Source organism: Schistocerca piceifrons, chromosome 7, assembly GCF_021461385.2.
Source record: "Schistocerca piceifrons isolate TAMUIC-IGC-003096 chromosome 7, iqSchPice1.1, whole genome shotgun sequence".
Lineage (NCBI taxonomy): Eukaryota > Metazoa > Arthropoda > Insecta > Orthoptera > Acrididae > Schistocerca > Schistocerca piceifrons.
The window spans coordinates 310,865,124-310,888,214 of record NC_060144.1 but is presented as its reverse complement, the minus strand read 5'-3'; the positions used below and the strand labels follow the sequence as shown (position 1 = coordinate 310,888,214).

At 42.9% G+C, this 23,091-nt stretch overlaps 1 protein-coding gene across 1 annotated transcript in view; it reads right to left on the bottom strand.

Moving 5' to 3' along the window:
- The window catches only part of LOC124805098 (UDP-glucosyltransferase 2-like), a 129,831-nt gene that overhangs the window by 10,592 nt on the left and 96,148 nt on the right, over nt 1–23,091 (bottom strand). The gene's annotated exons all lie outside the window — the stretch shown is intronic.

Genomic DNA, 23,091 nt, shown 5'->3' with positions numbered 1-23,091 from the left:
GTGGATGCTGTCTTTCTCTTCTACTGCTCAGTTTCTATATCGAAGAAGCAGTTAAGGAAATGAAAGAAAACTTCAGGACTGGAAATAGGATTCCGTGTGAAAGGGTATCAATGATAAGTATCATTGATGACAATGCAGTCCCCTGTGACACTGAGGGAGAATTTCACGACCTGTTGAAAGGAATGAATGGTCTACTGTGCACGGACTGTTGATTCAGTCTAATCCAAGCAAAGCATAATGTACTGCGAAATGGGATTAGCAACAAACATAGCGTAGAAATTGGAGACTATCTGCTACATGAAATGAAGGGATTCTGTAACTTTGGAAGTCATATAATGGATGGGGGCGAAACAAGGATAACAAAAGAATCAGACTAGCACAGGAAAGGAGCACATTACTCGCCAAAAGAAGATACAAGTATCCCACATACACCAATGTGCTAGAATGATGTGATGATTAGTGGTATAGGGCGCTAAACGGCGCGGTCATCAGCGCCCTTCCTTGAAAGAAGTAGAGACAAGATGGTGAAAAATCTATTAAAAACTAACAATAAAATTTAAAACCAAGCTGTATCGCCAAACGTGTATTGAAAATATAGCCGTGACGTAGTGAAATTTATAAAAGACTACCCACATATCAGGCAAAATACAGCAGTATTACTAGGGTAATATACCAGTGTAGACACAGTAACAAGGAGACTGATGATTGTGGCTGGGTGACTACTTAGAAATAATGGCTCTCTGTGACACATAAAAATTGCACACCCAATATTTTGGGAAGAAATCCTGACATCACACAAAACCTGTTGTACGAACCACACTTACCTCATTGACAGTTAAAATAAAGGGCAGGTCCTGGGGGAGATCCAGGTCTGCCCTCACGTCGTCAAATAAAACACACTCAGTTTCTGACAATCCACAGAATCTACATATGGAAATATCGAAGTGGCTCATGGACTGTAAGAAAACTGGAAAAAAAGTGAATAAGAGCGTTTGAAATGTGGTGAAGGATGCTGAGAACTAAGGGGACTGATAGGATAATGAAATCTGGCGGTTCCACGCAGAATCGACGACGAAAGAAATGTGTCGGAAAAGGGACTGGATGCTCCCCTAGTGTTGAAGTATATGGGAACAACTTCCAGGGCAGTAGAGAGGGCCGTACAGGGCACTTATTGTAAGCAAAGGCAAAGATTTGAATACAAGCAGCAAGTAACTGAGGATGTTGGCCGTAAGAGTTACTGTGAAATGAAGAGATTGACACAGAATACGAAATCATGGCGGTCGTGACAAACCAGCCAGATGGCGTTGCGTATCACGGAGAGGTTTACTATTGAAATTCCAAGGGAGTATTTTCCAGGAGAAGTAAAAATCATACATGCTAAACCAAAAAAGAAAAATTGGTCACAAACTGATATTCATACAGATATCGAAGGATGATAAGAAACTACAAACTTTGACGACCAATGGATGAATGTGTGATGTTGCAGCACAACTACATCGCGCAGCTGGCAAGGACAGTATATGGGAAACATATCGATAGCAGGGCATAAAGTCCTTACGAATTTAATTCCCTGTACTCAGCTGGACGAAAACTATATCTCTCAGACAGGTGCGTGAACAATGTGCCCAGATGTCAGCATCTGAGAAAGGGTGTGTAGTTGGGCTCAGAGAAGTCGGCTGGAGTAATAGGTGAATTGTTGGTCATTTGAATAGGAGAGATGCCACTATTCAACGGTATTGACAGGAATAGGTGAACCATGGCCGAGCACAGCGTCAGGAAGGAAACGGGCGACCTAGAGAGACGTCAGAAGGTGAGGACAGAGGAACTGTCAGACAGGCACTCAAAAGCCCGTATTCATCATTATCATCGATCCGACGTGCAACTGGTGCTTCAGTGACCACAAAATCATTAATAGACGGCTCACAGAAAGAGGGCTGAGCTCACGGCACCCCTTGAGCCGTGTACCATTCACCTCTGTACACCAACAGGCCGTCTGCAGCGGTGTCGGGCTGGAGTGTTATTGACTGGAATAGAACTGTCTTCAGTGATGAGTCCCACTTCGAACTGAGCCCCGATGACCAGAGAAGACGTGGTTGGAGACGCCCCAGACAGCAGTGCGATACCAACCTGACTGTTGTCGACTATACGGTCCGAGAACAGGAGTGATGGTCTGGGGGTGCCATTTCATTTCACAGTGCCATTTCATTTCAGCAGTAAGTCGACGATAGTCTACGCCCCGTTCTGTTGCCCTTCGTGGCAAGCCATCTTCGACTAACATTTCAGAAAGATAACGCTCGCCCGCACACAGTGAGAGTTTCTACTGCTTCTCTTCATGCTTTCCAAACCCTACCTCGGCCAGCAACGTCGTAGATCTCTCCCCAACTGTTAGCGTTTGGAGCATTATGGGCAAGGCCCTCCAACCAGCTAGGGATTTTGACACTCTAACGCACCATTTGGACAGAATTTTGCGCGATATCCTCAGGACGATATCCAGCAACTCTGTCAACCAATGACAAACCGAATAACTGCTTGCGTAAGAGCCAGAGGTGGACCAGTGCATTACGTACTTGCTCAATTTGTGAAGCTCTTTCTCTTGAATGAATGAATTATCCAGTTTTTCTGAAACTGCAATCATTTGTTTGTCTGTAATCTGTACATGTGTATCACATCTACCGATTTCCATTCGGATAATTCCTTCGAGGTGCGTCTTCTTTTTTTTTTTTTGTTTTTGTTTTAGTGTATTACTGCCTCCCAATACGAGACCTCGCGAAATGACGACGGCGAGAAAATTCGAGAAATTTAAGTTAAAACAGAGGTTTCTCGAGAATCATTCTTCCTGTGCACCATTCGTGAGTGGAATCCGTTAGTGGTACTAGAAGTACCCTTCGGCACACACCGTCAGGCGGCTTGTAGAATACTGATGTAGATATAAATTACTAATGAAACAAAATATGTAGCGTGATAATACTGCTTAAGACAATGGCTGTTCGCGTCCGTACCGTACCATAAGCTACACGTGTCTCCCGGGTGGTGCTAAAGAACAGTCACTTTGATGTGGCCAAACAATCATCGATCTTGAAACTTTCTGGCAGATTAAAACTGTGTGCCGGATTGAGACCCAAACTCGGGACCTTTGCCTTTCGAGAGCAAGTGCTCTAGCATCTGAGCTACCCAATAAATAAAGCTGTGAGGATGGGGCGTGAGTCGTGCTTGGGTAGCTCAGTTGGTTGAGCACTTGCCCGAGAAAGGCAAAGGTCCCGAGTTTGAGTCTCAATCCGGCACACAATTTTAATCTGCCAGGAAGTTTCATATCAGCGCACACTTCGCTGCAGAGTGAAAATCTCATTCTGGAAATCATCGATCTTGATCGCTGATCTCCTGGCTAATTGTACATCATATGTCACAGATATGAGTCAAATCATTATGACTGGCCATAGAAAAGGATCCTCGCAAAACCAACAGACGAGGCCCGTTGGACCTATCTTCAAGATTTGCCTTATCAATATAGAAGTAGTAAGCTCGGCTAAATGCCAAGTACTAAGTAAAATTTTATGTGATGACAACATTGATCTCGTTGCAGTTCAGAAAACTCACGTTGAAGACGAAGACCAACTTAAACTGAGAGGTACGATTCCAGGCTACAACTTAGTTGACGCAACGTATCATCGTGCATATAGCGTGGCTACGGATGTGCGATCATCGATTGGAGATGTCCACTTGTGCTCGGCAGCAGTCCATGGCGACATACATGAAGTTGTTGTTAAGATAGAAGATCTGTCAATGAGCAATGTGTACAAACCACCAACCATTCCCAGGTCTCTAGATGTCCTGCCATACCTGCCACACCCAGCAATATACGTGGGGGATTTTAATGGCCACCACCCTCTGTGGAAATATAGAACAGCTGATGGGAATGGCTAGGCTCTTACTAACTGGGCAGAGAGTAACAACCTGTTCTTAGTTTTCGACCCAAAGGACCAAGGAACATTTAGGTCAGCGAATACAATCAGATTTATGCTTTGTGACGGCTGGAAATAACCATACACATCTAAGAACTACAAGACGTGTATTAACAGACTTCCCTCATAGTCAACACCGCCCAGTTTTGATCGAAATTGGAATCAATATCCCACTAATAACAACCATACAACGCCCAAGGTCGAATTTCAGAAAGGCAAAGTGGGATATCTACGCGGAAAAAAGGGATAAGTACTTGGGATGGATTCACCCAACAGCGAGTAATTATGACAGACTCATAGGTGCAATTAAAAGTGCAGCGAAAGCTGCTATTCCAAGGAGGTTCCGTAAACAATATGCACCAGGAAGGGACAAAGAGTGCGAAATTAAGTATCAGAGATTCCTTGAGAGTGTAGATCTTGAGATTGCAGACGACCTGCTGCACAGCCTAGACAACACACGGTGAGAGAAATGGATTTAAACCTCTGATTTCTTTGATTTCAAGACATCTAGTAGACAGGCCTGGTCTCTCCTCCGAAAACTAGGTGGAGCTAACACACTGCATCATACCTCAACAGATATTTCCGCAAATAGGATTTCAGCTCACATACAGGCAACATCTAGAGTGCCAAAGGATAAGAATAATATGCCGTGAACTTAGTGTTCTTAAGAAAAACAGCAAACCTTTGGACCAGTATCCCTCGAAGTTTACCACCGATGAAGTCAGAGAAGCGCTGAAGAGTGTCATAGCGGGAAAGGCACCTGGATTGGATGGAATACACCCGGAATTCCTTCTTCACTGTGAGGAATATGCCAAAAATGGTTTGCAGAGATTTAATGGCAACAGGGAACATACCACAGAAAATAAAGAACTCAAAGATCATTGCACTGCTTAAACCAGGGAAACCAACCGATCAGCTGAAGAGTTATAGGCCAATCTCATTGCTCAGTGCCTTATGCAAGCTGCTCGAGAGACTCCTGTATAACAGCCTGTGCCCGAAAATACTGGAATCAATTCCAAATGAACAATCAGGATTTCGACCTAATAGAAGTTGCATTGATCAAGTATTTTCCCTGACAACACATATAGAGGCAGGCTACCAGAAAAAGCAAAAAAACATCAGTTACATTCATAGACCTGAGCGCAGCCTATGACACTGTCTGGAGACGAGGCCTGATGTACAAACTCATACAAATAATTCCATGCAGCAGCATTATCAGATTCGTCGATAACTTGCTTGCTGGGAGAGATTTTCAAGTTATTACTGGAGAACAGATGAGCTCTATCAAAATTATCAACAATGGGCAATCACAAGGCTCAGTCCTTGCTCTATTGTGCTTCAGTCTTTATACTTCTGACATCACAAACACACAATCCAGGAAGTTTGGCTATGCAGACGATAGGGCTGTAGCTGCGCAACATGAATCTTTCGAGGCTACTAATGACACCTTGTGCCCCGATTTGAAGCTGCTGAGTGGCTATTTCCGAAAATGGAGACTGCAGCCGAATCCGACTAAGACTGAAGTATCATGCTTCCACCTTTGCATCCACTCAGCAAGAAGAGAGCTTAATGTGATCTTTGAAGGGAAACGCCTTAGCCATAACGAATATCCCAAACACCTAGGAGCCTCATTAGACAGGACACTCTCCTACAAGGAGCACCTGACAAAGACTATAGATATAATGAGGACAAGAAGCAACATCATCTATAAACTGTGCGGCACCACTTGGGGCTCCACAGCAAGTACACTCCGCACATCAGCAGTTGGGCTTGTCTACTTAGTGGCAGAATACTGGGCTCCTGTGTGGATTAACAGCATGCATAAAAGCAGGACTGATGTGGTACTAAATGACACCATGTGCATTATCAGTCTTCTTTTACTGGCGCCTTGTCCCGCAGTTTTGCAGGATCGGGATGTTTAGAACGGATCTGGCAAGGTTAATTTTTAAGGGCTGGCCGGATGCCCGCTCATTATTCACCCAGTGGGACGTGGAAAACCACCTAAAAACCACATCCAGGCTAGCTGGCACACCAGCCGACGCTGGCAATCCGCCAGGTAGATTGGATCTGGGGCCGGCGCGCCTACCCGAGCCCATGAAGCAGTGCATTAGCGCTCTCGGCTAACCTGGCGGGCACCATGTGCATTATCAGTGGCACAATAAAATCTACGCCCACTGTATGGCTGCCAACCCTGAGCCACATACCACCCCCATAAATGCGGCGAGAGTGAATTCAACAAGATAACTAATAACCCACAGCTGCCCATACACAGCAACGTAGATGACTTGAAGCGCAGGAGACTTAAATCGAGAAGACCAGCATTACTCCCTGCTGAAGAGATGACGAACTGCAACTTTGATGTCGATAAGCTGTGGAAACAACACTGGCAAGAACACTGCCCACCAAAATGCCAAAGTTTCATCACAGCTGAGAAACCGCCCGGAGTCAGACAGTCACGCAAAGTGTGGACAACTCTAAACCGCATACGTACTGGCCACGGAAGATGTGCTGACACCATCTACTAATGGAGAACGATACTAACACCAAATTGCGACTGCAGTGCTGAAAAACAATAGTGGAAGAATGCCCGGTTCGAGCCTACAAGGCAACCTTCAACGACTTCCTCGCTACAACAGAGGAGGTAACTTATATTAAATGTCTTGGTGTCAGTTTGTAAATAACCTATGTATAAAATGCATAAGAATTGTGATGTATGCCATACGATACACAAAATAATGCTGCTTAAGTAATGCTAAATCTCTTACAAGGGATTTCAGAGGGTTTTAGATCATCTACAGAAATCAAAGAAATCATTATAATTGTATGATGTTTCTGACAAATGGAGTTGGCTTAAATTTATGACCTACGTATGAAAGTTGACACAGAGTATCACTCCTGGAGCATTATGCTCGTATATTAAATTTACGTGTGGATATGGACTATAAGCCTCATCTTAAGACACAGAGAGTATCACTCCTGGAGCATTATGCTCGTATATTAAATTTACGTGTGGATATGGACTATAAGACACATCTTAAAGCTTTGAACACAATTCTACTACCCCGACGGATCTAGTCGTTATGTCTCAAAAGGTACGATTGGTAATTCTATGTGCTCTACGTGCTTACACTCAAACAGAACTTTTTTCCGTTTTTGCGTCCCTATTTACATCCTAGTTTGATTCACGGCATCCTCGCGATGCGCATTTTTTTCTCGCATCTGTGCCGTCATGCCGTGGCTGTGACCGAAAGTGAACAGCAGCGAATATTAAATTCAGGTTGAAATATACATGCAGAGATAGGCTAGATGTCAATCTTGACGTATTTATTGCCGTAAAAAGCTCAATGGCATATAGTGAGGTTGTTACAGATTCAAAAGGTGAAATAGTGTGGCTGAATGTAAGCTTCAAAGATGGGTCAAACATGGTAATCGGGTGCTTTTATCGTCGTCCTACGGCAGGAGCTGTAGTAACAGAGCGTTCAGACAAAGTTTGGGGAACATCACGGGTAAGTTTCCTGACCATGATATTGTCTCGTCGAAACCACAATCAAGTCCAAATCTGAAGGCTGGGTAGTCAGTGGAGTAAAGCAATTAGGACTGAAAGCACGTTTATTAATGACGCCAACGTACAGACAGAACAGAACTGTACCTCTGTATGGAGGGTGCAGCTGTGTACAAAAAAACTTCGCATATTCGAGAGTGTTAGTGTTTATACAAACATCAAATACTCCATAGTACACAAACATTACAAACATAATATATTTCAAGAACATTCCAGAAACGATAAATACCAAACAACACACAATTGCTGGGGGTTTAGTTTGAACTTGCGACCTGTAGAATGCTAACCAGCGATGCTAACCGCTATGCCGCAAGACACGCGCATTAGATCGCGGCAGTATTGTAGTGAGGGACGACTTCAACTTGCCATCTGAAGAATGGGAGACCCAACCAGTTAAATTCGGAGTCAGAGAAACGGATTTGTGTGAGATTGCTCTGAAAGCTGTCTCTGGAAATTACTTCTGGTAGATAGATAAAGAACCAATGTGTGAAAGCATTGCCTTGGATCACGTAGTATCTAACAGACCCGAACTTCTTGAAATAGCTAGCGTCGAGGAGGGCCACAGCGATTACAAGAGTGCGAAAGCATCAGTGATTATGTGCATTAACAGGAATGTTGAAAAATGTAGGAAAATACATTGCTTGAGAAAAAAGTGAAACACCCGCAAGACATAGTCGAATGGCAATGTAACTTTGTATATATATGCACTGTCAACAGGTATGTAAATGATTAGAGCTGCAATTCTCTGTGAAAGGTAGAACAGCCACCAAAAAGCATCAGTATTGTTTGTATTTAGCGTTGCTACCAGGCTTTTAGGGTATACAAGGGACGTGAACAGTGTCAAATCTTGGATCACTGTGAAATACATGAAGGTACTACGAGACAGCATTAGCAGCACCTGACAAAGTTTCGAAGAGGCCTCAATATAGATCTCCATTTGGCGGGCTCGTCGAATCGTGCATTATCCAGATTTATGCGACATTTGAAGGTGACAGTGGTCCAATGTTGGAACGCACGTGGTTTTAAGGATGGGCATACTTGTCGACAAGGGTTCAGTAAACCACGTCTGATCATCACAAGGGAAAGTTGCTATATTATGCTTCAAGCACATCTATGCCTGCCATCCGAAAAAAATAATGGTCTTTCTCTAACTTTATGCGTAATCCCACACCTCTAGTCAGAGACTAGCAGCACCCAGACTAGGAAATTACTGAGTCACATGTAGGCTATCGTTAACGTTCCTACACACATGTGTACCAGCAGCACAGTGAACTAGCAGCAGCCGGACTAGGGAATTACTGAGGCGCATGTAGGCTATCGTCAAGGTTCCCATACACAGGTGGACCAGCAGCACAGTGGAGTAGCAGCAACTGGACTGGGGAATTACTGAGCCACATGTAGGCTATCGTCAAGGTTCCCAGACACATGTGTACCAGCAGCACAGTGAACTAGCAGCAGCTGGTCTAGGGAATTACTGAGTCACATGTAGGCTATCGCCAAGGTTCCCAGACACATGTGTACCAGCAGCACAGTGGACTAGCAGCAGCTGGACTAGGGAATTACTTAGCCACATGTAGGCTATCGTGAAGGTTCCCATACACAGGTGGACCAGCAGCACAGTGGACTAGCAGCAGCTGGACTAAGGAATTACTGAGCCACATGTAGGCTATCGTCAAGGTTCCCATACACAGATGGACCAGCAGCACAGTGGACTAGCAGCAGCCGGACTAGGGAATTACTGAGGCGCATGTAGGCTATCGTCAAGGTTCCCAGACACATGTGTACCAGCAGCACAGTGAACTAGCAGCAGCTGGACTAGGGAATTTCTGAGCCACATGTAGGCTATCGTCAAGGTTGCCATACACAGGTGGACCAGCAGCACAGTGGACTAGCAGCAGCCGGAATAGGGAATTACTGAGTCACATGTAGGCTATCGTCAAGGTTCCCATACACAGGTGAACCAGCAGCACAGTGGACTAGCAGCAGCTGTACTAGGGAATTACTGAGTCACATGTAGGCTATCGTCAAGGTTCCCAGACACATGTGTACCAGCAGCACAGTGGACTAGCAGCAGCTGGACTGGGGAATTACTGAGCCACACGTAGGCTATCGTCAAGGTTCCCATACACAGGTGAACCAGCAGCACAGTGGACTAGCAGCAGCCGGAATAGGGAATTACTGAGTCACATGTAGGCTATCGTCAAGGTTCCCAGACACATGTGTACCAGCAGCACAGTGGACTAGCAGCAGCTGGACTAGGGAATTACTGAGTCACATGTAGGCTATCGTCAAGGTTCCCAGACACATGTGTACCAGCAGCACAGTGGACTAGCAGCAGCTGGACTGGGGAATTACTGAGCCACATGTAGGCTATCGTCAAGGTTCCCAGACACATGTGTACCAGCAGCCCAGTGAACTAGCAGCAGCTGGACTAGGGAATTACTGAGCCACATGTAGGCTATCGTGAAGGTTCCCATACACAGGTGGACCAGCAGCACAGTGGACTAGCAGCAGCTGGACTAAGGAATTACTGAGCCACATGTAGGCTATCGTCAAGGTTCCCATACACAGATGGACCAGCAGCACAGTGGACTAGCAGCAGCCGGACTAGGGAATTACTGAGGCGCATGTAGGCTATCGTCAAGGTTCCCAGACACATGTGTACCAGCAGCACAGTGGACTAGCAGCAGCTGTACTAGGGAATTACTGAGTCACATGTAGGCTATCGTCAAGGTTCCCATACTCAAGTGGACCAGCAGCACAGTGGATAGCAGCAGCTGGACTAGGAAATTACTGAGTCACATGTAGACTATCGTCAAGTTTCCCATACACAGGTGGACCAGTCGACCAACTCGTCTGCCAAGAGAGTGGGCCCCAAACCATTCGCCTGTGTGTGTGGGCGATGTGTTTGTGGTCAGGTCTATGGTTCAGTTGTGTCTGTTAGACCGGCGAACCTCTACCTAATCCGCCATCTGCCAGCCCACACTCCATCAGTGCAGGCAGGCAGGGTACACCAAGAAGTCGCCGTTGCCCACAGACAGTCAGAAGGGTCGACGAGCGAGTCGTCACACTGATTGGGCTGTGAATGGGCAACTTTAGCATCACAACACATGTGGCTGCCTCTGGAGCTGTATCGTGACCAAGAACCGTGGACTGCTGATGAATGGCGTTGCATTGTGCTCAGTGATGATTCACAGTTGTGCACTACACTGAATGAACACCATCAGCGAATATGGAGGCGACCTGTGGGTTGATTCCATTCTTTCAGTGTTGTGGAGAACACATCCGTGTTACTTATGGCTACGACTTCAGGTCTCAGTTGGTTGTGAGTGAAGGAAATCTTACAGCATAACAGTACGTCACAGTCAGCCTGCATGTGTTACCGCTCATGTGGCAATATCGTGGTGCCATTTTTGAACAGGGCAGCGGTCGTTCACACATGGCGCATATCGCTATGAGCATTTTGTGTGATGTTGAGGTATTCCCGTGGCCAAAGAGAACCCCTGATCTGTCGTTGATAGACCATGTGAGGGACCAGCTACGACATCAGGTCTGTCCCATCGCCAGTATACACGATATCAAGGGCCAGTTGTGCGCGTCAGGAGAAACCTTATAAACCGAATTAGTGCATGTATCAGTACCAGACGAGGATCAGCGTCATACTGGTAAGTTGGTTCATACTTTCAAGTGTTTTTAAATCTGACTCGAGTTTTTAATCACCGATATGATGTCACATACCCTTTCAAGCCAAGATGTTTCTTTTAGTTTCCTCCTTCCTTTCTGGTGAGTCACTCTTTTAGTCTGGCAGAATTTGGTTAGCAAGAGTGATGTTAGACAAATTGCAGGATATCTGAGAAGTCAAATATTCATCTTTGAGATCGAAGACTTGGAGACAAAATGTGTACTACTCAAAAGCACTATACAATATGCCTTAGACACATTAAGTTCCGAACAAGGTTGTGACGGATGGAAAAGACCCAATGTGCTCCAGTCTCCATGTTAGAAAGTAGCTGTGAAACCAAAGAGAGCTTCATCTCCGTCATCCTAGCAGACAAACAAAACCTGAAATAAGCCAAAGTGAGGGTGAAGAGAGAAGTCTGAAAAGTATTCCATGAATTACAAAGTAAAATTTTCTCGAACGATCTCACTAAAAACCTAAGAAATTTTTGTCTAAGATAAAGTCAATAAGGAGATCTAAATCACGTGTTCAGTCACTCAGTGAGCATATTAATGCTGAAACAGATGATGACAGAGAGAAGGCATAAATACTGAATTTGATTCAAAATAGTTTCAGCGCTGAATATCGTAATATAGGTCCACATTTCAGTCATCATACGAAAGCCAACGATAGATATTATAAGCACTCCGTCTTCAGGCCACAAATGGCACATCGGGACCATCCGACGGCCGTGTCATCCTCAGATCAGGATGCGGATACGCAGGGCGTGTGGTCAGCACACCGCTCTCCCGGTCGTTATGATGGTTTTCTTTGACCGGAGCCGCTACTATTCGGTCCTCAATTGGCATCACGAGGCTGAGTGCACCCCGAAAAATGGCAGCAGTGCATGGCGGATCGGATGGTCACCCTTCCAACTGCCGGCCACGCCCGACAGCGCTTATCTTCCGTGATCTGACGGGAACCGATGTATCCACTGCGGTAAGGCCGTTTCCACATAGATATTATAAGAGATCATTAAATAGAAAATCAACTAATAAATGATACTAGGCCACCAAGTCCTATAAAAAACAACCAAGACTGCTGGACAGTATTAACGCAACTGTACTGGATAAGATAGCTGTGATGATGAGTAACGACTGGTACCTAGCAAGTGGAAAGAAGTGCAGATCATTCCCGTTTCCAAGATGGAGCATCGGTTATGCACGTAATTATAGGACGACGTCGCTGACGTCAATCTATTTTAGAATTATGGAGCAGGTTTTAAGCTCATGCTTTATGGCGTTTTTTGAGAACGAAAATTTCCTCCATGAAAGTCGAAATATGGATTCGGAAACTCAGCTTGCACTGTTCGTCTATGAGATCTAGAGCATTGTAGGCGAAGGCACTCAAGCTGATGCCACGTTTCTTGACTTTTGGAAGATATTTGATACAATTCCTGACTGTCGTTTAGTGAAGAGAATACGAGCCTACAGAGTGTAAGATCAGCTTTGTGGCTGAACCAGGACTTCCTGAGAGACAACACTCAATATGTGATTCCTACCTGAGGCTAGGTCAGTGGGTGTAAAAGTAATTCCAGAAGTACACGAAAGGTGCGTTGTGTATGGCTGTTACTGTTTACGTATAAATGATCTGATGCATAACGGGGATAGCTCCGTGGGGCCGCTGGCCGTTGATGCTGTTGTATATAAGAATGCTGCAACGCAGTGGCGATCAGTTGTCATGTTCTAATGTGCTACAGCACACTGTAAATATCGCACTACAATTATATCATCTCTCTTTGAATGTGAGCTAGAAATCGCACTAAAATTGCACCATTTACCTTCAAACGCGAACTGGAAATTGCTCTGAAATTACGCCGTTTCTCCTAGAATGTGCTCTGGTATGCATATAAAAAACGAACGAAAACATGTTTTGTAGTGCTCATCCCGCAGTAATTGGAAACAAGATAACACACACTCCCACGTCCGAGAGAGGACTCAAACCTCCGACGGGGATACCCGCGTGAACCGTGGCAAGGCGCCTGAGACAGTTAGTTAGTTAGTTGGTTAGTTGGTTGCGTGTTCCATTGATCAATCGCACGTTACGGCAGCCGTTATGATGTGGAACGTGTCAAGTGCACATATGAAACAAGATTTTTGAATATATATATATATATATATATATATATATATATATATATATATATATATATAAAATTACAATACAGAATTAAATATTAATGTTTCAGTTATTTACCCCATTCCCTTAAAAGGCACAAAGTGCATATACTGTATTTATAGATTTATTTATTCCTATTCAAGAATTCATCTATGGTATAGAAGGAGGTGTCAAGGAGATATGATTTCAATTTATTTTTGAAGCTATTACTGCTGTCAGACATTTTATTTCATCTGGTAATTTATCGAAAATTTTTATAGAAGCATATTTTACCCCTTTCTGTGCCATAGATAGGTTGAGTAAAGGATAGTGTAAGTATTTCTTGTTTCTGGTATTATAATCATGAACGTCACAGTTGTTTTTAAACTGGTCCATGCTGTTGAGAACAAATTTCATTAGTGAGTAAATCTACTGTGCGGCTGTTTTAAGAATTCCCAATCTTTTAAAAAGATGCCTACAAGATGTGCGACTATGAACCGCACACATTTTTCTAACAACTTTCTTTTGAGCAGTGAATACTTTTTGTCGAAATGTTGAGTTACCCCAAAATATTATTCCATATGTATGTTAGCTTACTAATTTCTATATCCACAAAATTAGCACTCATTCTAATTGCAAAAGTTGCTGCACCTAGTCACCTTAGATCTAAAATATGAATTTGCCAATAAAGATTCTCATCTGTATTTACACCCAAAAACTTAGTATGCTCTACCGCGTCTACTGACTTCTGTTGATATTTATTGAAGGAATTGTACTTTTAGCAGCAGAAAATTAGATGTACTGTATTTTTGCAAAGTTTAGAGCAATCCCATTTGCAGAAAAGCAATTAATGACTTTTCTAAAGACCTTATTTGTACCATTTTCAACTGGAGTTTCTTTTACTGGGTTATTGATTATGCTTGCATCATCAGCAAACAGTGTCAGTTCAGCTTCTTGTTTCACATAAGCAGGGAGGTCGTTCACATATATCAGGAACAGAAGCGGACACATGATTGAACCCTGTGGAACACCTAATGTAATTTGACCCCAGTTAGATGAAGTGGAAAAGTTATTTAAATCACTTGACCCATATAAGGAAACTTTTCGCTTCCTGTTCTGTAGGTATGACTTAAACCACTCATATGCTATTCCATTTATACCATAGAATTGTAATTTCGGTAACGTAATGTCATGGTTCACACAATCAAATGCTTTGGACAAGTCACAGAAAATTCCTATTGGTGACATTTTACTATTTAAAGACTCTATTATGTGGACAGTGAAACTGTATATTGTGTCTCAGTGGATAACCATTTTCGAAATCGGAACTGTGATTTAATAAGTATCCCATTACTGTTGAAAAGCCTAACCACTCTTCAGTACATTACCTTCTCGAAGATTTTTGAAACTGCTGTAAGCCACCCCACGCGGCGAGAATTTTAGGAAAGTGTGGTTCATCTGTAAAGGAGATCGCATATAGGAGACAGTGCGACCCATTGTTGAGTACTGTTGGAGTGCTTGGGATCCGAACCAGGTCTGATTAAAGGAAGGTATCGAAGCAATTCAGAGGTGGGCTGCTAGATTTGTCACCGGTTGGTTCGGACAACACGCAAATATTACGGGGATGTTACGGGAACTCAAATGAGAATCATTGGAGGGAAGGCGACGTTCTTTTGGAGAAGCACTATTGAGATAACTTAGGGGGCCGGCATTTGAAGCTGACTGTGGAGCGATTCTACTGCCACTGACGTACATTTCGCGAAAGGACCATGAGGATAAGATTAGAGAGATTAGGGCTCGTACGGAAACAGATAGAGGTTTTCCCCTCGCTCTGTTTGCGAGAGGAACAGAAAACGGAACGACTAGTATTGGTACATACAGTGGCTTGCGGAGTCTGTATGCAGATGTAGATGTAGACTGGTCCACGTTCGAAGCCAATGAGCTCTGCTGACCGACCCGTTCCGCTGTTGCTGACAATACAGCACTCCCCGCCTCCTTTTATGCCGGCAGGCCCGCGTTCCGCGACGTTTAGTGGCCAGGTCTGCATTACAACGAGGTGTGCGGATACTTTCGGTAGGTAGCTTAGGAGGAGATACCCCGGTATTATTCGATTACACAATTTCCGAGCAGTTACTGGAACAGCCCCTACCTTTAGATCCTAAATATCTAGGACTATGCATACAGGGCGATTCTGAGCAATCGCAGAATGGGCAGACGTCAGTGTGAGATAGATAGGAAGAACCCTAAGGAAATTTGATTCAATCAGAAAAAAAGAAGATGCAAAAGAATCGTTTGACCGATTCTAGAATACTTCTCATCAGCCTGGGGGCCTTACTACGTAGTATTAGAAAAAAGATAGAGTAGATTCAAAGAAGTGCGGCACATTTTTTCTCGGGTTCCTTTAATAAGCTCGTATGTTTCACGGAGATATTACATGTTTAACACTTATTCACAAACACTTTCGACAAATATGTTTAAGTGCAGGGAAACAACTCTGAAACAGCTTATGTTTTCGCTTCAGAAGCGAGAATAATTTATCGCAGAAATACAAAACAGCACTGACTAACGATCCTCTGCAATAATGTATATTTTTTTAGGTTTATAGATCGCTTCCAGCCTTCTGGAAAGTGAAATCCGACGAGAATATAAACAGCATTCTTTCTGTGTCCCGAAGGTGAAAAGAAGTTCACCACTTCGTTGAAAGGTTCCTCGTACATCCTTAAAAAATCCCGATAGTCATCTGCCTATGCTGCAAGTTCTCTTTGGCATGTTAGTGCGGAAGTGTGGTGAACGTCTTCCAAGCTAATTTTTCGCCCTTCGCAGCTTCCTCTTGGTAACCTGATCGCAGCACGAAGCGACTGCAATCGCAGTACTGCGAGATCTGAATCATCTGGCGCTGATAAGTTCGCTACTAAGGCAGAGTTCTGACTCACGCGGGCCGGGAATAAATATTACGCAATAATGCCGTGCCGTTCGTGCTCTTGCACTTTCGCGTAATATACTGACACAATACTATTGCGCAACAAATATTGAACAACGGATACATCACAGTAGCAACCTGGAATGTCAGAGGAATTCCAAAAAAAGGGACAGAACTAGAACTAATACTAAAAGGCATGAATGTCGATACTGTGGAAATTACAGAAACAAAAATGAAAGTGAGAGATGATAAATATGCAGGTGATAACGTTCTATAGCGGAGTATAACAAAACGAAGAAGCAAACAAAGGTGGCACATCTTTGATTGCTTCTTCGTTACTCCTCCATATGAAATGGGAAAAAGAAATCAATAATTGCACGTACATAGGTGAAAGAATACTCACAATCACACTGAAACTGAGAAGAGGCAATGCCACGTTTATGCGTGTGTATGCACCAGAAGAAAGAAAAAAAGGATGAGTCTAGAACCTTCTATGAAGAACCACAGAAGACTCTGAATAAAGACAGAGCTACTGATAAGATTGTTATAATTAGTGATTTCAATTCCAGAATAGGAAACATCCCAGTAACGAGTATTATAGAGTTTTTTGGACAACCGATGTATAATGAATATAGAAAAATACTGAGATGTTTGCCACTTACAATATCTAAAAATAACAAACTTACTTTTTGAGAAAAGAGATATACGTAAATATAGCTGAGTCAGTAGGGGTCTTGATCAATAATTGACTGCATTTTGGTAAATGATAAGCTAGCCGGTCAAGTAAGGGATATAAGAATTTATAGAGGACGGGATGTAGGATCAGTTCATTGTCTAGTAATCTCCAGAATAGACATGTTTGCGAAATGGAAGAAAATGACAAAACAGATAAGTAACTAACACGATAAAACAGTTTATAAAGTATACCTGCTTGTAGAGGGCAGTATCAAATATCTTTCCCAAAGCAGATTGAATAAAAAGCTAGCAATCTTGCAAACTAAGGATAGTATAGAAGAAGAATGGCAAAATCTAAAGAATCTGATATATAGAGTAGCAGGAGAAACTCTCGGTAAAATGGAAAAAATAAGGAAAAGAACGGGCCTAAAAATTTAGAATGAGGATGTAATGAAGTCTGTTAATGAAAAACGTGACGCTTATATGAAATACTTTAGACACCCCACGGCTGAGAGATGCAATCCTATGAGGGGAGATGAAATATTGCTAAATGTGTTGTAAGAAATGCACACCAAGAACACAGGGATAGATTTACTTCTAGTATCGAGAGTGGTGTTCACGGGAGGCAATAAATGGCCTACGAAGTTTTAAAAACATTAAACTCAACAGAAAAATAGGAGGTAGAAATAAACAACAATGGGTTAATTATTGCAAAGGATAATGGTATGATGATACAGCACAAGAAATTGAAATTGAACCAGTAGATGAGAAGGAATGATGTGTGCCACACTCTTAAACGAATGTTGGAAGAGCAAGAGTATCCCCAAAGACTGGAAGATTACTAGAGTGACATCAGTTTTTTTTAAAAAAAGGAAATAAAAGCCCACGCAGCAACTACAGAGGAATATGTTTACTAAACGGAGCGTACACGATGGATACTAAGATTTAAGCACAAGACTTAAAACCATAACGAAAGCAGTAGCAGTACTGCATGAGAAACAAATGCGTTTTAAGAAAGGACGCTCTATGATAAATGCAGTTTTTATTTTACAGCAGATGATAGGAAAAAGCAGAGAATATAATAAAGCAATACGCGTTGCTTTTATCGATTTTAAAACAACTTTTGACAGTGTCAATAGACAGAAACTTTGGGAGCCAGTGACGAATCGCGAATATCGGAAACTCTAGATCTCAGTGGGAAAATGACTAATGATATATCAACCAACCGAGCAGTACAACAAGGCTGTTGTATCTCCTCAAATTGGTTAACATTTACCTACGTGAATGGAGTGGTCCTAGCGCATAAAGAAGAAGAGGCCTTGCAAAGGAATTTAGTTACCGAAACAAATAAATGCTGAATTTGACTTGGAGAGCTCAACACAAAAAACTAAGACAATGGCCTTTATGGGGAAAGAACACATGACAACCAAAACAGTGGTAGATCAGAACATTTTAGAGCAAGTAAATCACTTCAGTTATGTAGGGTGTGAGGTGACATAGAGCTACAGCAAAGACACAGGAGTGAAGCTAAGTAAATTTAGCCGGGTATGAGGACAAATTGACAGCAAACTTAAAAATAAAACTCGAGAAGACAGTCAAATTAAATTCTACAGAACAATTGAAGTCCTCAGACTGGTCTTTGGAAGGGAGACCTGGTTGATTAGCAAAAAGCAAGGAAGCCGTATTCAAGTACGAGAAAAGAAATACCTGAAACGAGCTAAAGGCTGCACAATAGAAGACAGACTAAGGAATAAAGATATTAGAGAAGAACTAAAAATTTATGCTCTAAATAATAAAATTCTAGATTATAGGAGAAAATGGAACGAACAACTAGAAAGAATGGAGAGTAACAGATACTCCTAAGAGGTTAGAAATAAGTTCCAAGGAAGAAGAGACAGAGGAAAACCCCAATGACAATGGGTACCGTAACAGGGAACTTCGTCTAATACCTGCACAGAAGAAGAAGAAGATGCAGAAGCAGAAGAAGAAGAAATATTGAGCGCCTGAGGGCACTTTAAAGACGCTCACATGCATTGGAGCTGCGCTGAGAAGCGCGCGAGTGGTGAAATGCCTTACATCGGTTAAGCGACGGGAAGCAACAGTCGGCAAGTGTTCACGAAATAGCTAAAGTGGAAACGTTTGTAGGAGTCGAAAGGCGAACCGTACTCTGGTTTTCTGGAACATTCAGTGCACCGCGAGTCATTACCATCAGGGGTGTTATCGTGCTTTTAACTTGGAAGGTAAAGGGCAAAGCATTAGAAAAAGCAACAGGCACAGTACTTGGAGGAGAAGAAATATAGTTAAGTATGTGTACGTTCAAGCACTGTCGGCTGAGACAGATGATCGTAAAACTGCAAAAGAGTATGGAAAGTAGACAAACATTAGAAATACCAAAGTGATGAGAATCAGCAAACATGAAGCTTACACTTATTTCATTTTACTTGTGCTAGAAGTCTACCTTTACACGACACACATTTATACGAGGGTCGCCCAGAAAGTAGTGCACCGAAGTCTCCTGAATGAGCGCGCCAAGTTTTCGTTACTTCCGACCCGATAGAGTAGCTGCAGGACAGTTTCTAAATGGCTTCTGTAGATGATGTACGTTACAAGCAACGTGAGTCATTGACTTTCTCACTGCAGAGAAAGGTCCGCCCCCGGTAGCTGAGTGGCCAGCGCGACAGAATGTCAATCCTAAGGGCCCCGGATCGTTTCCCGGCTGGGTCGGAGATTTTCTCCGCTCAGGGACTGAGTATTAAAGGATGCCATTCGTGGAAGACATTTTGAAGATAATGAGGAGGTGATTCACACAGTTCAGTCCGGAACCGTGCGACTGCTACGGTCGCAGGTTCGAATCCTGCCTCGGGCATGGATGTGTGTGATGTCCTTAAGTTAGTTAGGTTTAAGTAGTTCTAAGTTCTAGGGGACTGATGACCTCAAATGTTAAGTTCCATAGTGCTCAGAGCCATTTGATTCACACAGTGAAGCTCTGGCTCCGCCACCAGTACAAGGATTGGTACCGACAGGGCACACATGCCCTAGTTTCTCGGTGGGGGAAGGACATAGAAGGGGATGGAGATTACGTTGAAATATAGGGTATGCAGATGAAACACCATTCTTTCGTGTGCGTAATTTTCATTACGTTCAGTAAAGAATTGTTATAGAAAAAAGGCGGTACAATACTTTCTGGGCAACCCTCGTACATAGTATACATATATTTGTAAAATAAAATAACATAGAGAAATATCATCTACCAGATTTGCAAATCGGATGATATTTGTCCAAAATTGAGCCACACCTAGGGAAATATCGTTTACAAGCACAACGTCCTGAAACGTCCTCTTAGAAAAATTATAAAAGACTGTGCTAGTAAACCTCTTACGTTATTTGATTTTCAAACAGCCTAGCAAAACTGAACGTACTCAGACATTTCTCTGTTTACTTATTCTAATCATCACAATATTTTTTTTCGCGCAACGCAATCTGACTTTCAATAATTCCTACAAAAGAATGGCCCTGACTAACAATAACCTATACCTTTCATGAATCACTTACCTCACAAAAATCTTCGTTACTCGAACTACTGCAATACAGAGAGCGCCAATATTGCCAGCTAAATAAAAGATTCTAACTACTGAAGGCACTAACTACTGATAGGCATAGTTAGCAAATGAAAGATTTTGATAGCGAGCAAACAATGTATTTACCTTAATAATGTTCAAAAGTCATTATATATATATATATATATATATATATATATATATATATATGACATCCAGTATTCCAAATTTCTATTTTCTGACGGACACAGGTCCAAATCGGATGCTCTCAAACTTCTGCCATCTCTCTCCCCACATCCACCACTGCTGGCGGATCACCTCCAACTGCGCAACGCTACGCGCTGTTCGCATCCAAATGCCCAACACTACAATAGCGAATATTCCAACAATGCCAACCAGCAAAAGACTGCACACAGCACAGATCTAGGTGGCGTTACCAGCATAAAAACCTAAATAGCCTACTTACATTGGCTCCAAGCTCCCCACAAAAAATTTTACAAATTGTTTTGGGCAGTGCCCAATGATTATTTGGTAATTTTTTTATATTACCGGTAACAAATATATCAAATGCACACACTTATTGATACAATTTTGGTCAAAAGCAAAAATTGTTCTCATAAAGTCAGTCCTGATCGTTCATCACAGTACTAATTGCAGTTTTTTTTTTCTCAAAGTCTGAGCAGTAAAAGAAAATGCACACGGAAGTAGTGGATTTCCATGCAGTCTTGAAAAAGTAGTCTTGGCCTTCCAACGGAAAGACAGTGCTGACTCTTGACATGCATACAGGTAATGGGCCACAACAGAGCAAACCCACAGCAGAATTAGTCGAAGTTCTGAAAAATATAAGTAGGTAGGTCATCACAGAGCAGACCCACTGTAGTCCTGGTAGAGATTATGGTATTGGTGGGCCACCAGAGGTGTAGACCCACTGCAGCCTTTGTAGAAATAATGGTATTGGTGAGCCATCAAAGGTGTAGACCCACTGTAGTCCTTGTAGAGATGGCCAGCAGCCATCTGTTGCGACTGTGCGGGTGCACAATCACCACCGAAGAGTCTTGCGGACAATATTGCAAGTCCGTAAACCACCACTTGTGCACTCACAAACTTTTTGGAATGTCCTTAGAACCAGCATTGCTGTTAAGCGGTCCCTTGCTGAATTATCAACGCACGTGCAAACGCTAACAGTCCCCCTTTTCTAACTTCTCACATGTTATGCATATACTATGACCAACAGAAACGTGTGCAGTGAAATGAAACTTAATTTGAAGAACTGGTGTCTATACGGAGATGTTTAATACGGAGATGTTTAATAAACTCAAGTGGCAGACTCTGCAATAGAGGCGCTCTGCATCGCGGTGCAGATTGCTCGCCAGGTTTCGAGAGGGTGCGTTTCTGGATGAGGTATCGAATATATTGCTTCCCCCTACTTATACCTCCCGAGGAGATCACGAATGTAAAATTAGAGAGATTAGAGCGCGCACGGAGGCTTTCAGACAGTCGTTCTTCCCGCGAACCATACGCGACTGGAACAGGAAAGGGAGGTAATGACAGTGGCACGTAAAATGCCCTCCGCCACACACCTTTGGGTGGCTTGCGGAGTATAAATGTAGATGTAGATGTAGAATTACAAATTTACGGCATAAGAATAATATTATACAGATACAGAATACATTAGAATAAGTAAAGAGAGAAATGTCTAAGTACGTTCAGTTTTGCTCAGCTGTTTGAAAATCAAATAACGTAAGAGGTTACTAGCACAGACATTAATAATTTTCCATAGGGGACGTTAAAGTCCTGCGTTGAACAGGTAAATGGACAAAGAGGCCAATGACATAGGTGTTGCACAGTTAGTTCTTCTCCACTTTCGCACTTGCTATCCTGCGACGTGAAACCTCGTAGTTTAACACCATCTAAATACGCTAGTGGTTGCTGTGAAATGAGCTGTGGTACACATCAAATGGTTCAAATAGCTCTGAGCACTATGGGACTTAACATCTGTGGTCATCAGTCCCCTAGAACTTAGAACTACTTAAACCTAACTAACCTAAGGACATCACACACATCCATGCCCGAGGCAGGATTCGAACCTGCGACCGTAGCGGTCACGCGGTGCCAGACTGAAGCGCCTAGAACCGCACGGCCACACCGGTCGGCGGTACACATCAGCGATTATGACTGATTTACGTATCAGCTAATATGATTATTGGGTATGCTAGACCTCAAGTCTTCTAAGTCTAGAGAACATAACACTTTTTAAAATACTGTACACTTCCATTTCTTTTTTCTGTTACGTAGCACACAACTCTCACCTTTTTGTGAATTGTTTTTTTTTCCTTCTCAGTTGCGTGAATATGTATCAAGAAAACAGCTCATTTTTCCCCCTGAAGTCTCATAACATCGGAAGTTCTAAGAGGCTATTCGCGGATGAAGGTGGTGTTCGCAGAGAAGTCGCAACGGGAGAAAATTGTAGCGAAATGCAGGGAGACCTGCAGAGGATCGAGTCGTGGTGCAGCGAGTGCCAGTTGACCGTCAACATAAACTAATGTAACGGACTGCGAATACATAGACACAAATACCCTTTATTGTATGATTACCCACTTTTA